The following is a 15786-nucleotide window of genomic DNA, read 5'->3' as shown; positions in this document are numbered from 1 at the left end:
CAGGACCAGAAGAAGGACCCGGGCCGGGATCCCGGTGGACTATGGTTTTTGACGGAGCTTCTAATGCACTTGGCAACGGCATCGGGGCTGTGATCATTTCCCCCACAGGAGGTCATACACCATTCACTGCCAGGTTATGCTTCAATTGCACTAACAATATAGCCGAATACGAAGCATGTATTCTGGGTCTTAAAGCTGCTATCGATCTAAGAATCAAATTCCTGGAAGTCTACGGAGACTCGGCCTTGGTAATCTACCAAGTCAAAGGGGAATGGGACACGAAGCACCCAAATCTAATTCCTTACAAAGAATATGTGCTGAGTTTGATTCTTTACTTCGAAGAAATCACTTTCGAACACATCCCACGCGAGGAAAATCAACTAGCTGATGCTTTAGCTACCATGTCATCCATGTTCAAAGTCAGGTGGGACAACGAGGCGCCTATGATCACCATCTACAGGCAAGATGAACCATCCTATTGCAATGAGATCAATACCGAAGGAACCGAGGAAAAACCATGGTTCCATGAGGTAAAAAGATATCTCGAAGCTCAGGAGTACCCTGAAGGGGCATCCATTAACGACAGAAAGTTTCTAAGGAGATTTGCTGCCAAATTCTTTCTAAGCAATGGAACCCTATACAAACGCAACCATGACTCGACTTTACTTCGCTGTGTAAACAAGAAGGAAGCAGAACAGATCATGGAAGAAATACACAATGGTACCTTTGGTACTCATTCCAGTGGACATACAATGGCTAAAAAGATCCTGAGAGCAGGTTATTACTGGTCTACCATGGAAACAGACTGCCATCATCACTCCCGAACATGTCACAAATGCCAGATATACGCTGACAAAGTACATGTACCTCCAGTTCCATTAAGCGTCCTGACGGCTCCTTGGCCTTTTGCAATGTGGGGTATTGATATGATTGGAGAAATCAAACCTACTGCCTCCAACGGACATCGCTTTATCCTGGTCGCTATTGACTACTTCACAAAGTGGGTAGAAGCAGCTTCATTTGCTTCTGTCACCAAAAATGTGGTAGCCCGGTTCATCAAATACAATCTCATTTGTCGGTATGGTATCCCTGAACGGATTATCACGGACAATGGCACAAATCTGAACAACAGAATGATTACTGAACTTTGCACACAGTTCAAAATCAAGCATCATAATTCCTCTCCATATCGACCAAAGATGAACGGCGCGGTGGAAGCTGCCAACAAGAACATCAAGAAAATCATACAAAAAATGACAGTAACCTACAAAGACTGGCATGAGATGTTACCTTTTGCTCTTCATGGTTATCGCACATCTGCGCGTACTTCAACAGGGGCAACTCCATTCTCCTTAGTCTATGGTATGGAGGCAGTTCTTCCAATTGAAATTCAGATTCCTTCCCTAAGGATTATGAAAGAAGCCAATCTAGACGAAGACGATTGGATTCAAACACGGTTGGACCAGATAAACCTGATTGATGAGAAAAGGCTCGCAGCTATTTGTCATGGTCAGCTATACCAAAAGCGTATGATCAAAGCCTTCAACAAAAAAGTCAAAAGTCAAGCATACCAAACTGGTGGCTTGGTTGTCAAACGCATCATCTTACCACAAGGTGATCCCAGAGGCAAATGGACTCCCACCTACGAGGGACCATTCATAATCAAGAAAATATTCTCCGGCGGCGCCATGTTGCTTACCACCATGGATGGCGAGGATTTCCCACACCCTGTGAATGCTGACATAGTCAAAAAATACTTCTCTTAAAAAAAAAAAAAAAAAACAGCTCGCTAAGTTGAAAACCTGAAAGGGCAACTTAGGCAAAAATGAGCGTCTCGGTGGATTGAAAACCCGAAAGGGCGGTCCAGGCAAAAATTAGAGACTAAACAAATACTATCCCGGTAGGCTGAAAACCTGAAAGGGCGGCCTAGGCAAAAGTTAGGGAATGAAGCATACAACTGTGTTCCGTTCAGCTGCCTACTCACCATCAAGATTCAACACCTCAAAGACACCGATCAGTCTAATCACTTTCTTCCAACAAGTGAGGGATGAGATGCTCGAAGACAGATTGGCAATAGCAGAGTTGAAACTTGACTGGATCATTTTCACATAGCTATTTATCTTCATAAATATTTTTCAAAACTTTCTGACAGTTTCCTACTTCTAGGATTATTGTCTCCCTGTGCTAACCCGCCTATCATGGCTCTTTTCAATGCAGCTCTTTCAAAAATCACTATTTTCACTTTTTCTGTTTTAAATACGTAAGCATCCCCATGATAATTTTGAATGAACATATGCATTTGAATATGATTGATGTTTACCAGGAAAAACAGGAATGGCATTCAGGAAATGTCCCGATCATCTGGACATCATTCCATCAGAAGAAAATTCCCAAGGGAAACGCATTTCTCAGCAAATTCCTCAAAAAGATTTTCTCTTCAAAAGAAGTCTTATTCCCCAGCAGGTTTGTTCCAGATTACTATCTTCAGAAGGTGTGATCCCCGCACCCGGACTTGGTCAGATAGTGCATCGGAGGATTATGCATCTTCCTCATTCCCATTCGAAAGGGCATCAGAACTTCCAAGTTATCTTTGGTTCCCCAAGCAGTAGTCAAAGATCCTTCAACAGGATACCCGGGTTCTCAAAGAATTTCCCCAGACGAGGGTACTCAAGCAAGACAAAAGATCATCAACGATCACAATACATTCATGTCCAGCTGACTAGTGGGAATTTATTTTTCCAACTAGAAGCTTGACACGCATTCACATTCACATTCACATTCACATTCACATTCATACATTCATACATTCATACATTCACATATTCATACATCATACATCATACATCATGCATCATGCGCATATTCATACACAACATAACATGCATATTTCTCCGGGAATATCTCACATTTACATGCATCATAAACATTGCATATCACTAACTTGATTTTTCAGGTAGACGGATATCTTCAACAAAGATGTTCTCAATCACATGCCGTGTTCACCTGAATTCCATGAACGGTTCTCTCAGATATAATCAAGCCGAAGATTCATTCTGATCACTTACCAACTTAAAACAAGCATCATAGATCAAAGTTGATACCTCAAGTGGTTCCAGAACGATCTAACATTGCAGATCTAAAGCGATACCTCAGACGGTTCCAGAACGATCTAACATTGCAGATCTAAAGCGATACCTCAGACGGTTCCAGAACGATCTAACATTGCAGATCTAAAGCGATACCTCAGGCGGTTCCAGAACGATCTAACGTTGCAGATCTAAAGCGATACCTCAGGCGGTTCCAAAACGATCTAGCATCACAGATCTAAAGCGATACCTCAGACGGTTCCAAAACGATCTAACATTGCAGATCTAAAGCGATACCTCAGACGGTTCCAGAACGATCTAACATTGCAGATCTAAAGCGATACCTCAGACGGTTCCAGAACGATCTAACATTGCAGATCTAAAGCGATACCTCAGACGGTTCCAGAACGAGCTAACATTGCAGATCTAAAGCGATACCTCAGACGGTTCCAAAACGATCTAACATTGCAGATCTAAAGCGATACCTCAGACGGTGCCACAATGATCAACTTCCAAAATCTAAATCGGAAAAACTTTGGACAAGTTCCGTAACGATTATCTTCCAAGACTTAAAGCGGTAACCTTGGACGGTTCCGAAATAGTCAAACACAAAGACTTTCAAATCCTTCATCAAGATATAATCAATGGATTCATTCTGATGAACAAACCATCAACCCATTTACCAGGTGGCATCTGAAAGCCCATCTCAGGTAATGTTTCAATCTGTCAACAACATTTCGCAGACGACATTCAAATGCAACTTCCAACATCTCTTCTGATCGAGGTAAGTGCAAATTTTCAGGGCATCTAAATATTCAATCATCTTCTACCTTCAGATTTCAGACAATCTCTTCAGGTTTAAGAAGATTGAATAGGGGCAACTGTTATACCCCAAAATTTGCCCACATATTTTTCAAGAAAACTCCAATCTGAAAATTAAGAGTCTCATATAATCATGGATTATTTCAACAAATATCCTGACATATGAAATACTTAGTTTTTAGAATCTTTCTTATACAGTAATTTGGCTTGCAGTTGAATTTATTCTTACGCAAACGCCAAATACTGTTTATTACTTCACACATGCTATTTATTTATTTACAGATAAATAGTACTGACACAAGTGGTACAGAGTTAAATCTTTTTGCAGGCGCAGAATCAGGAAACTCAGACTGTACTGGTAACAAGTAGATTATTATAATCTTTTGTTTCCCACTAATTTTTGTACTATATTCCATTATTTGCAAAAATCTTTTCAAATCTCTTTTTCAAAAATCAAATCTCTCCTTTTTCCAACACTATCATACACTTTCTTTCAAATCTTACTTCCACTCAAATTTTCCTTTTGTACGGAATCACATCATTCCCCAACGTCTCTATCCTTCTTTCCATTCTATAAATACCTCTCATTTTCTTTCATAAAATCTCACATCAAATTCCAACTCATCTTTCAAATTCCTATCTCATATCTATTTTCTCTTCTTCCCTGACAAGAATGGCAAAGTGGATAGAGACACTGTTTCTTACAGTCATCACCATTGCTACGGTGATCATGACTTTCTTCTGCCTGCACAGTCCTGAGGAGTGTGGACCTGCAATTGTTGCACTCCCAATCATCTACATGTTATTGTTCATAGCATGGGTCATTAATCGTCATTCTTAAAATTTGCCGTATTTCTTATTTCTTAAATGTACCGTTTATCCGTCGTACTGTTCAATATAGTATGTGATATTTGTACTGTCAGTATTAAATGTTGTACTATTTGTCATAATATTGCTTCATTACTAAGATAATATTTTGTGTGTTTTCTGCCAGTCAAATATTCCTATTTCTGTGCATTAAATGATTTTCAGGGTTATTATCGGTAATTTTGCCCGCATACCGTAAATATTAGTTATTTATTATGTCTGTGTTTTTCTAACAAGTCAGGTAAATAAACTTTCATTTTTCACATAAAACAAAAACAAAAACAAAAACAACAAAAAAGAAAATTAACTTTGACTGTTGATTTTTCATTCTAAACTGCTACATCAATACCTGAACAGTCAGTCGACAGCCAAACTGCTGGCAGTACAATTCTCAGTGTTTTGTACCATCAATCAAATCAATCTTTCACAATTCAAAATTCCAAGATTTTTGTTCAAGAAGTCTTCTGAATATCACATGATTAGCAGAGACTCAACACTGCACAAAAATCAGGTACGCTTAACTGTCTCCTACACAAACAGTCCCTAATCAGGGTTTTTCTTGTTTTTACAGGAGCAACAAGTTTTTGAGAGCTCAAATGGATTTCATATACATCCATATATCTCAAAGTACCATCATACAAATTTTCAAACTTCAATTCACTCAGACGCACCGTCAGCAGCTCAAACAGTCAACAGACGACCCGTTTGACCAAAAAAGTCAACAGACAGTCAAAAATGAAATTTTTTGTCAAAGTCCATATTTTGTCAAAGGATTCATCATTTGATCATTGGATGATCATAATTCATCAAGGAAAGATCAAAAATCAACAAAACCCTAAGATTCAAAATTAGGGTTTTTGCCTGAAAAGTCAACTCAACTTTGACTGATCATAACTCTCTCATCCTTCATCCAAAAAATTCAAACCAAAGCTTGTTTTGAAGGAAATTCAATTATCTTTCAAATGCCATTGATCCCATGGTCATTGGATTCACCATTTGAAAAATATGATCAAAGACATTACAGGTCATTTTCAAAGTCAACAAAAAGACACTTTTTTCAAAAGGACACACAAGGAGCTTCAAAAATCATTTTGACATGAGACCAAAGACATTGGTTAGAGGACTCTTTGAGGTTTCTAAAAAGTGCAAGATCTCCTTCATATGACAAAAATTGAAGGATTTACACCTTGTTGAATTTGGCTAAATTTTGGGAAAATGCATGAAACCAACATTGTTCAAAATTGCATTTTTTCCAAAAGGGGCCAAGTTTTCAGCATTCAAACATCATTTCCATGATGTAATGGGCCTCCCACGACCAAGACAAAGCCCACATCATTTTTCTCCATTTTTTTTGATTTAATTTTATCATTTAAGATTAAATTAAAAAGGAAAAAAGGAAGGATGAATCATAGCTTATTTTCTAAGCTAAAGCTTGCACATGTGGCTTAATTATGCAGCAAGGAAGCTGCAAGGAAAGCCTAGAGCAAAGGTGTGGAGATCAAGCAATGGTAGCTTAAGTTTTAAGCTTGAAAAGTCAAGATTCCAACAAAGCTCATGAATGCTTCTTAGCTTATTTTTTAAGCACTCCAAGGCTTATATAAAGGCAAGAATATTTCAGCAACAAGAGGAGGCAAGACCAGAAGCATAGCATAGCATATAACACTTGTAATCACTTCAAAAAATCCAAAGAAAAACTCAAATTCGAATTTGTAATTTCAGTCCATTTCAATACAAACTAAACATTCATATACCTTCCTTAAACATCACTGAAACTATCTCAATCAATTACAAGCCTTGAAGCTCACTGAATCGAGCTACACAGGTCAAAATTTGTTCAAACTAAAATCAATTCGTATCTGGTTATTCACACATGTTTAACAAGATGTAGACATACTATTGAGTTTGGTTTGAGGTGTAGATCATTTCTGGAAACTTAATTGAAGTTTGGACACGTATAAACGAAACTACCATTTTAGGGTTCATAGCTTCAAATTTAGGGCTTTCCAAATTAGGCAAAATTAGAAGTTCTGATTAGCACCATTAGATTCGCATGAACAAGACGAAACGAATGGAACCATCGCGCCAAACTTCTTTGCATGTTTACCCCTATTCGCTATTTTGCAGGTTTGAGGTTCACTTACTATAGCGCTTTTTTCATAAAAACGCTGTAAAAGGCCCTGGCGAGAGGTTGAAGATGATGAGGTGTCCCCACCTCATTGGTTCAGACGCGCGCGTTTTTTTTTTTAAATTGTCCTCTGATTCTGTGCTTCGCAGGTGTAGCTTTTACCACGTGCCTCACCATCTGGACCACCTGATCTCATTTAATGAATAATCCAACGTGCCAGATCAAACCATCCTTATCATGGACTCTCAATCCAACCACACAGGATCAGTATCCTTTTATTTCTATTTTATTTTCTATTTTATTTTGATTTCTTTGTTAAATTAATTAAAAATAGTTTTAAAAATCCAAAAAATACACAAAAAATATTTTTAGACTTCTAAAATAATATACTATTTTCTGAAATAAAAATATTTTATTTTCTTCAAAAATTTAATATTTTGCATAATTAATTAGTATATATTTATATATTTGCTTTTTAATTATTCTAACCAATCAAAAAATCATAAAAAAAATTGTTCTTTGTGATAAATATTGTTTATATATTATAAACTAATTTTGTACATATTTTGAATAATTTTCTTTTTAAGTTTTAATTATTTGTATAATTATTTGCATAATTATGTTTTAATTAACTTAAATCAATTTCAAATCAATTTCCAAAAATTCCAAAAAAATTAGTTTTGTTTTAAAATTAATTAACAAATATTTTGTACATATTTTAAACTTAATTTCTAGGTTTAAATCTATTATCATCTTTTTCTCATAATTAATTTAATTAATTATGCATTAATTTTAAATTAAAATCAATCATAAAAAATCCAAAAACATGCCTTTTATTTTTCTTGCAATTTAAATTCCTAGATAAATGTATAGGATGTCAAATTCATGTAAATAGGCTAGTTTACATTTCCCGCACAATCGATGTAATAGCGTAGATTTACTTTCCGCACTTTACATTTCCGCATTTTAATTTCCAGCAAATATAAACTGCGTGTATGTCAAAGATAAAATTGAACCGTTAGATCACTAACTTCAAAGATAAATATCTGAATCCAATCACAAGCACACTTGCACCTCTTCAGGTAATCCCTTTTACAATCTTTCAAAATCAAAGTCAAAATTCTACTGTTTCGAGTACAAAATCGAACCTTGCTTTTATATCCGGTGAAAGGATAGATTTTTAAAGGAAACAGGATAAAGACCTTACAACTCAGGGTAGACCTCCTAGTTTGCTTGCTCAAATCAAAACAAACAAAATTCTCATACACTGTTGTTTTTCAAAACAAAACTTTCAAAAAAGACAATACTTTGTATACATCCAAACACGGGTTATTACAAAGTTAACGTTCTTTTCAAAACATCTTTCGAAAGATAAACAAGCATTTTGTATACATCCACACACGGATCATTACAAAATTCAAATTACAAAGGTATTTGAAACCACATATGAGCAATTTCAGAGCAATTGAAAAGTGATCGAAAAACAAGTGAGCTAAGCAAACTTAAGAGCCCATGGATAACCATGGATACAAAGGGTGCTAACACCTTCCCTTTGTATAACCTACCCCCTTACCCAGAATTTCTTAAAGGTCTTTTTTCTGTTTCTTTTATAAACCTTTCCTTAATTGGATAAAATAAAAGGTCGGTGGCGACTCTGTGATATTTTCAAAAAAATGCGAAAGCATTAAGCGACAAAAAAGAGTCAGTTCACGTATCTCTACAGATCAGAGGTATGGCCCGGTATTAAAAAAGATCGGAGGTCCACACTAGTACTGCTAAGCCTCAAACTGAGACTTATCTATAATGAAACAGTGTGCAATTCTCATTAAAAAAACCCTATAAATAGTACCATAAAATATAATAGAAGTAGACAAATCTCACTTTCAATTTCAAAAAGTAAGAGTGGCTAAGCATAGATAGGATAAGGATGGCCACGGTTCAGTCAATAATATTTTATAAGAAGTTTAATTATCAAATACCACTAGGTGGAATAACTTAAACACGTACAGGAAGATGACTGACCAAAATTTATTAACTCAAATAAGTGCTTTTTATTTTATCAAATAAGTGATTTTTTAATAGTCACTAAATCACGAAAGTAACGAGAATTAACATATCTTTTCCATGCATGCATGCTTTGAATTAATAAGAATGTTATTCTATCGTTAATTTCAAAGGATACTATTAAATCTTAATAATCAATAAGATAGCACTCAAAATATCTTCACTAATTTGTCGGTGTCGTGTTGTATTTACACACAACATAACCTACAATCACTCAAATTATCTTCACTCTTTTATGAATATATTTCAACAAGAATCCAATTTCCAAACCAAATATAATCCGGGAATTTTCAAAAAAGAGTCATTAAAATGCAATCCTATCAATTACTATTTCTCTTCCCTAAATGCACCTGGACATGTTATAATATCATCAAGTGTAACAAGAAAATTAGTAAGTAAGCGTCCGGTTCATTCACCATAGATGCATGTTTCGGCATAACCGATCCGATTGTCATATTTCGGCATGATATCTCAACTTCACCACTCAATCGACACTAGTAAAAATAACTATAATGTTTCAGCTTAATTGAAAATGATTAAAACCTAAGCAGTATGAATAAGAAGTATGAAGAGAACACTAGAATACAGAATCCTCTCTCAGCATATTCAAAAACCTAAGCAGTATGAATAAGAAGCAGAAGAGAACACTAGAATACAGAATGATATGAACCAGATGATTCAATATGAATAAGAAGCAGAAGAGACAACATAGAAATTACCTAAAGGGATGCAGCAAACCAGAGGCGGAGGGAGAACGGAGAACGACACTGAAGCGGCGGAGACGGCACTGCACTGAAGCGGCGGAGACGGCTGAAGGTCGTGGCAGGTCGTGGCGGAGGTCGTGGCGGAGGATTGAAATTGATTTAGGGAAGAAATTGATTTAGGGATTCTGTGTTATGTCGCGAAGGAGAAAGATACTGAGAAGCGCTTCTGAAATTAATTGGGGCAAGTTTAATTTGTTTTATTTTAAAACACCTACGAGGGCGCTTCTGAAAAGCGCTTTAGAAGGGCCACCTATGCCAGCGCTTTCTCTTAAAAAGCGCTTTTGTAACCCCCCCCTTTAAGAGCGCTTTCAAAAGCGCTTTCATATCCCCCACTATAAGACCCCTATAAGAGCGCTTTTGAAAAGCGCTGTCATACCCCCCCTTTAAGAGCGCTTTTAGAAAGCGCTTTCATAGCCCCCCCCCTATAAGAGCGCTTTTGAAAAGCGCTTTCATTACCCCCCCCCCTTTAAGAGCGCTTTTTTAGCGTGTTTTTTTATTTTGTTTTTAGTGCAACCTATAACAGCGCTTTTTATTAGAAGCGCTTTAGTAGGTGTGCTGCTAAAACTTAAATTTGGCGTAGTGTCATCATCCGTCGTTTTCCATTGCTCCTTTTATTATTAATATATAATTGAAATTACGTGAATATTTATGAACGACATAATAAGTTATATTATGTTTGATATTCCTAACACGTGAATTAAAATTTGATAAATAATTATAAGTTATAAATATATTAATGTTACCCATTCTTTGTATCTATATATGTTATACTTTATTTATTTGTTTCCAAAGTTTTGATAAATATACATCTTATTTTATGCATTTTACTATGCAGATATATGTTGCAAGCTTTGTTACTAACTGGTTATGATAATTTAAGAATATAGCATTTGAAGATTGTACCATCTATATATTTTATTATTTTATTTAAAGAGCTAAAAGTTTAGATGTATTATTAGCACTTTTGTTTTTAACTATTAAGTTTTTGGGATTAACATGACTAAGTTTGAGTTGCATTTTGGTTAAATATATGTGTTTGATATATATAAAGGAACTTTTCAAGTCATAATTAGATACATGTAATGTAAAGTCCCGCCAGACCCGTGCGACGGGTTTCCTCCTAGTTTATTAAATAAAAAGTATACCCAAAGAGCAAAAGGTGAAAAATAAGAACATACAGAGATAAATCAAAAGGTGGGGAGCATACAAAGATAAACCAAAGAACATGAACAAGAAATCTAACCTTTGCTCTGTCTGAAACATTCACAGATAGATCAAAATTCTACACCATTAACTGTCACGATTTCACCGTAAGGGTTTAACCCGGCAATTTATTCCAATGGCATTTGTAATCATGTTACTGGGCCCCCTATAAGAGTAATAATATTGGCCTATAAGTAATCATATTTGTTGAGCTTAATCTCTCAATCTCAGCATTTTCTTCCTTACTCACAATCTCTCAATCTCTCAATCTCAGCATTTTCTTCCTTACTCTCAATCTCTCAATCTCAGCATAATGAAAAATAAATGGTTCTCAATCTCTCAATCTCAAAATAATGAAGAATAATCATATGAATATTCTTAAGCTCATAAACATTAAACACACCTCTTTTTTCTTCCTCTTCTTCATCTTACTAATAATAATCACTTTTTTCCTTCAAAAAACACTCTCTACTGCCACCGCCACAACTTCCATATTACTGTGGCGCTAGCGACCCTTTTCAGCTTCACTGCGGCAACAACCAAGATACTACCATTCTAATATCCTCACAAAATTTCACAGTACTTGAAATCAACACCACAACTTACACCATCACACTCAAAAGAACAGACTTTTTCCAAAATCTATGTTCTCTTCAATTTAATGATACTTATTTGTCCCCAAATCTATTTCAATATCTCCTACAAGTCAAAAACATCACCATATACTACAATTGTAGTTATCCTCAAATTTTTTCTAAAGATTCCCTATGTGGATCTCAGAATCTTGCTGCTGCTTATGTTTCTGACGAGCTCTTTGAAGAAACCACGGATTGTAAGAAACATATACAAGTGCCAACAGAAGCAGATTTTCATATAGATGAACCTTATGAATCTGGTTATATTGATTGAGATGATCTTGAAAAAGGTTTCAATAATGGGTTTGAGGTGAGTTACAGTGTGATAAGTAGGGAATGTTTAGCGTGTTTGGGAAATCAACAAGGAAACTGCAGCTGCAAGAATAATAATGATATTGAGAAACATGTTATGCCCTCTTGCCATTATGAGTATTATCCAGATGGTTCTATTGCTTCTTCCACACACTGTCCATCTCATCACCATAGTATGTTTTCTTATCTCTCTCTATCTCTTATGCTACTAAGTTTTGGTTTTGTTTGCTCAAGTTAGACAATCTTGTTTGATTTTCATGTGTTTATTTTGTTATAGATCAAATATTTAAGATAAAGTATAAATTAAATTAGGAATATGTTATTTTTTGACCATAGAATGGATAAGAGACTTCATGTATATCACCGCAGTTGTAGGGCTGTTCCTTACAAATGGAATAATTGTGAACGGTTGGAAGTTGTGGCGGTGGCAGTCGAGAGTGTGTTTTTTGAAGGAAAAAAGTGGTTATTATTAATAATTTAAAGTGTGTGTGTCTCAAACTAGTAAAAAAATTATTGTGATTCTTGACAAATCATCATCCGTCGTTTTCCATTGCTCCTTTTATTTCACAGAATTTGTCACATTTTCTTCAAACAGTATCCTATCTCTAATGAACCTTGCTTGAAGCTCATTGCTATTCAACCCTTTAACCAAACTATTAGCCTTAATTGGCTTCAAACACTCAACCCCATTAACATCAGAAACTATAACCTTTGATGCATATCCTTTGTTTTCTTAAATCTCTCTTAAAAATGATTTTGTGCTTAGAGATTTTTTTGAACAGCCCTACTAAACTCTTTGGCCTGTAAGAGAGAAAGAGACCAACTCTCTTTTAAGAAATATTTCTTCAAACCAAGGAACAGAATTCAATCTCACTCAAGCAATTATTTCAATGATGTATACCTTCACTTTAATGGCGGTGTTTGGTAAGAAATATTCTGAACAACAAGAGTTCATATCAGTTGTAATTATAAAACAACCTATAAAACTTTTTCATGACTGATACTTGTTATTGCTGTTGTTGGTGTTTTCTTCAACCCTAGCACTGTTTGATTTGCAAAAGCTTTAACCTTTTCAGTGCTTCTGAGTTTATCAGATGATTTAGCGTTGGAATCTCTGCGTCATTTCAAATGGATCGGGTCTTTGACGATGAGTTTGACTCAGATCGGAAGGGCTCGGACTTCTTCCTATCTGAAGAGATGAAAACGAAGACCATGGATATATACCAAAGGTATGGTTTTGTTTCTGCTAGTTAGAAGTTCATGGACAGTCTAGCTATTAGTTAGAGAAACTTAACATTATGGCATAGTATTGCAAATTAAATTTATATGTCTGGTTGTTGAAAAAGATAGATGATTAGTATTTTGCATCTCTTCACAATTTCAGTGCAAATATGGTTGTGAATGGAAGCACTGTTAATTTGGGTTTGTGGGATACTGCAGGTATTGTTATATAATGTAGAGAGTGCTTTTTGATTTTTATTGTTTTATCTTGTGAAACAGGACAAGAGGCTTATAACAGATTAAGACCTTTGAGTTATCGTGCTGCCGACGTTTTCATTAGCAAGGCCAGTTATGAAAATGTTTCCAACAAGGTACTTATCCCACTGTGTTTCAGAGTTTATGCTCCCTGTGTAACCTATAACTAAAGTTTTTAAATAATATTAAAGTATTGTTATATTTTTAAATAACATTAAAGTATTGCTTGTTAATTTAAACTGATTTATAGATTTAATTATTTATTCTCTTTCATTTTTTAATCAAAATTTTTAAAAATTTTTAAAAATGTGTAGTAAAATAATTAGTTAATTTATTCTACCCATTAAAATAGAGAAATACAAAATACCAAATTTTGCTTCCTCACGGGATCGGGGAGGCTGGTACCAATCTTGACTCTTTTGTTGGGGTCATTGCCGAGGAGAATGACTTCGAACTCATCGTCTGGAATGGAGCGCTTGGGATGCGCTTGATCTTCGTCGTCATTTGGTGTCGAGGAGCCTTCTGTTGCTGCCTTCATTCCCTTTTCTTTCTTCTTCTGTTCCTTCAAGTCATCTTTGTTGAAGCGACTATCGAGGTTAATTGAATCGACGTGAGGCATTTGCTTCGGCATTTTGGAGCTGCTTGGTTGTGCAGGCTTTGTCTCCAATTTTAGATGGTGCGTTGATGGTGTGCAAACCCTTTGAGGTCGCTTTGTAGCTTCTCCTCGCAGCTTCAATGTCCTCGTGAAGTGTGGCGACAAACCCCTTTGAAGGGTAGTATTTCATCATCAAGTGGACAATGGAAGGTACATCAATCAGTTCCGCTAAGGTTGGCCTTCCCAAGATGCACTGGTACTGAGAGGGACAATCTATTACCAGAAACTGGACTTTGACTGATATGGTGGTTTCGGAGCCTATGTAAGGAGTCAGATAGGACTTGTCGAGCTGTAAGGTCTGGAACAATTGGGAGTACATGAGAGCAGAATTTAACTTTGCAATGTTTTATTCTAAAAAAGTTGACACAACGGTTTAAGTTTATGGAGTTGTCATTATTGTTTAACACACACACAGCCTTTTCATTTTCTCATTTCCAATCCATTCATAACATAACATAACATAACAAAACAAAACATACTCACAAGTTTGTAGTAACCATCCCCTTATTTCCTCATTCTCTCCAAGTTTAATGCAAATATTGAATGTTTTTACTTAATTAATCTTCCCGTTCTTGTCTCTATTTTCATCTTACCATCATCATCATCATCATCATCATCATTATCATCACCATTACAAATTGATCCTTATTCTAAAGCACTCTTGAATCTAAAATCTGAGCTTATAGATTTCAACAACAACTTAGATGATTGGGTGGTATCCTTTGGAAAGAACTTAACTGAAAGTAAAAATTTCTATACATGTTCTTGGTCGGGAATCAAGTGTAACATGAACTCACTAGTAACTACCATATACCTTTCCATGAAGAATCTCGAATGTACACTGTGAGGTAAATGATTCAGTGTCTTCATAAATGGTACTCATTTAAACTTTAGCAGTAATTTCTTCTTTGGAAATCTTCCACCGGAAACTTTCAACCTCAAAAGCTTAAAAACCATGGACATAAGAAAAAAAATCCAGGTCATTTCCCAAAACAAATTTCAAAATTGAAATTTTTTTCTTGTATTTGATGCACTTAGTGATGGACTTTCTGATCAATATCTGACTGAATTTCCGCTTACCCCGCAGGGCTAGTAGCTCAATTGGTAGCAGGAATTGCTATGAATACGTACTTAACCCCTAGGTACGTGGTTCGATTCTTGCGGGAGGCAAAAACAATATTTCCTGGGCAGCCGGTAAGCGGACCTAGGGGGTAAGCGGAAATCCAGGGTGTTACAATAAACAATGTCATAACATTCATAACTGAACAAACAATGCAGAAGATAAATAATGGGGGTTACAACCCTGCAACAGCTATTTACACAATTAACAATGAACACATACTTGATCTTGCCTCACAGCTTCAATCAAGTTTACAATACTCAACTCTTACCTTCAGGTTTCGAGTGAGGACAATCACTTCTCTAACCTACAGGTTTTAAGAAGGACATGGCAGCCATCCCACAACCTGGGTGGTCTACCTACAGAAACCCTAATGACTACATCGTTTAATACAAGGTTTTTCTGTCTAAAACTAGGTTACAAAGTTTCCTATTTATAACCTGATCCCAATTGGATTTGGGCTTACAAATCGCAGGACTCTTGCTGTTACAAATATGCAGAAAATATTCTGCTACAAATAAGGTCTTTCAATCATGAGTTTCCTAATTTATCTCCTAAATTAGAAACTGCTGAATCTTCAATCTTCTGATCTGATTCTTCCTGAATCTTCAATAATCTGATCTGATTCTTCAATTATTCTTTTGACCTTTAAATATG

General features: G+C 35.8%; 1 pseudogene; it reads left to right on the top strand.

Annotated features, from left to right (window-relative positions):
- The first annotated feature begins 11393 nt into the window (after window positions 1–11393).
- Window positions 11394–13583, top strand: LOC131639773 (LEAF RUST 10 DISEASE-RESISTANCE LOCUS RECEPTOR-LIKE PROTEIN KINASE-like 1.3; annotated as a pseudogene).
- Window positions 13584–15786: the final 2203 nt, after the last annotated feature.

This window comes from Vicia villosa, unplaced genomic scaffold (assembly GCF_029867415.1).
Source record: "Vicia villosa cultivar HV-30 ecotype Madison, WI unplaced genomic scaffold, Vvil1.0 ctg.002775F_1_1, whole genome shotgun sequence".
NCBI classification, from domain to species: Eukaryota; Viridiplantae; Streptophyta; class Magnoliopsida; order Fabales; family Fabaceae; genus Vicia; species Vicia villosa.
The sequence above is the reverse complement of the archived record's forward strand: the minus strand, read 5'-3'. Positions and strand labels throughout refer to the sequence as shown.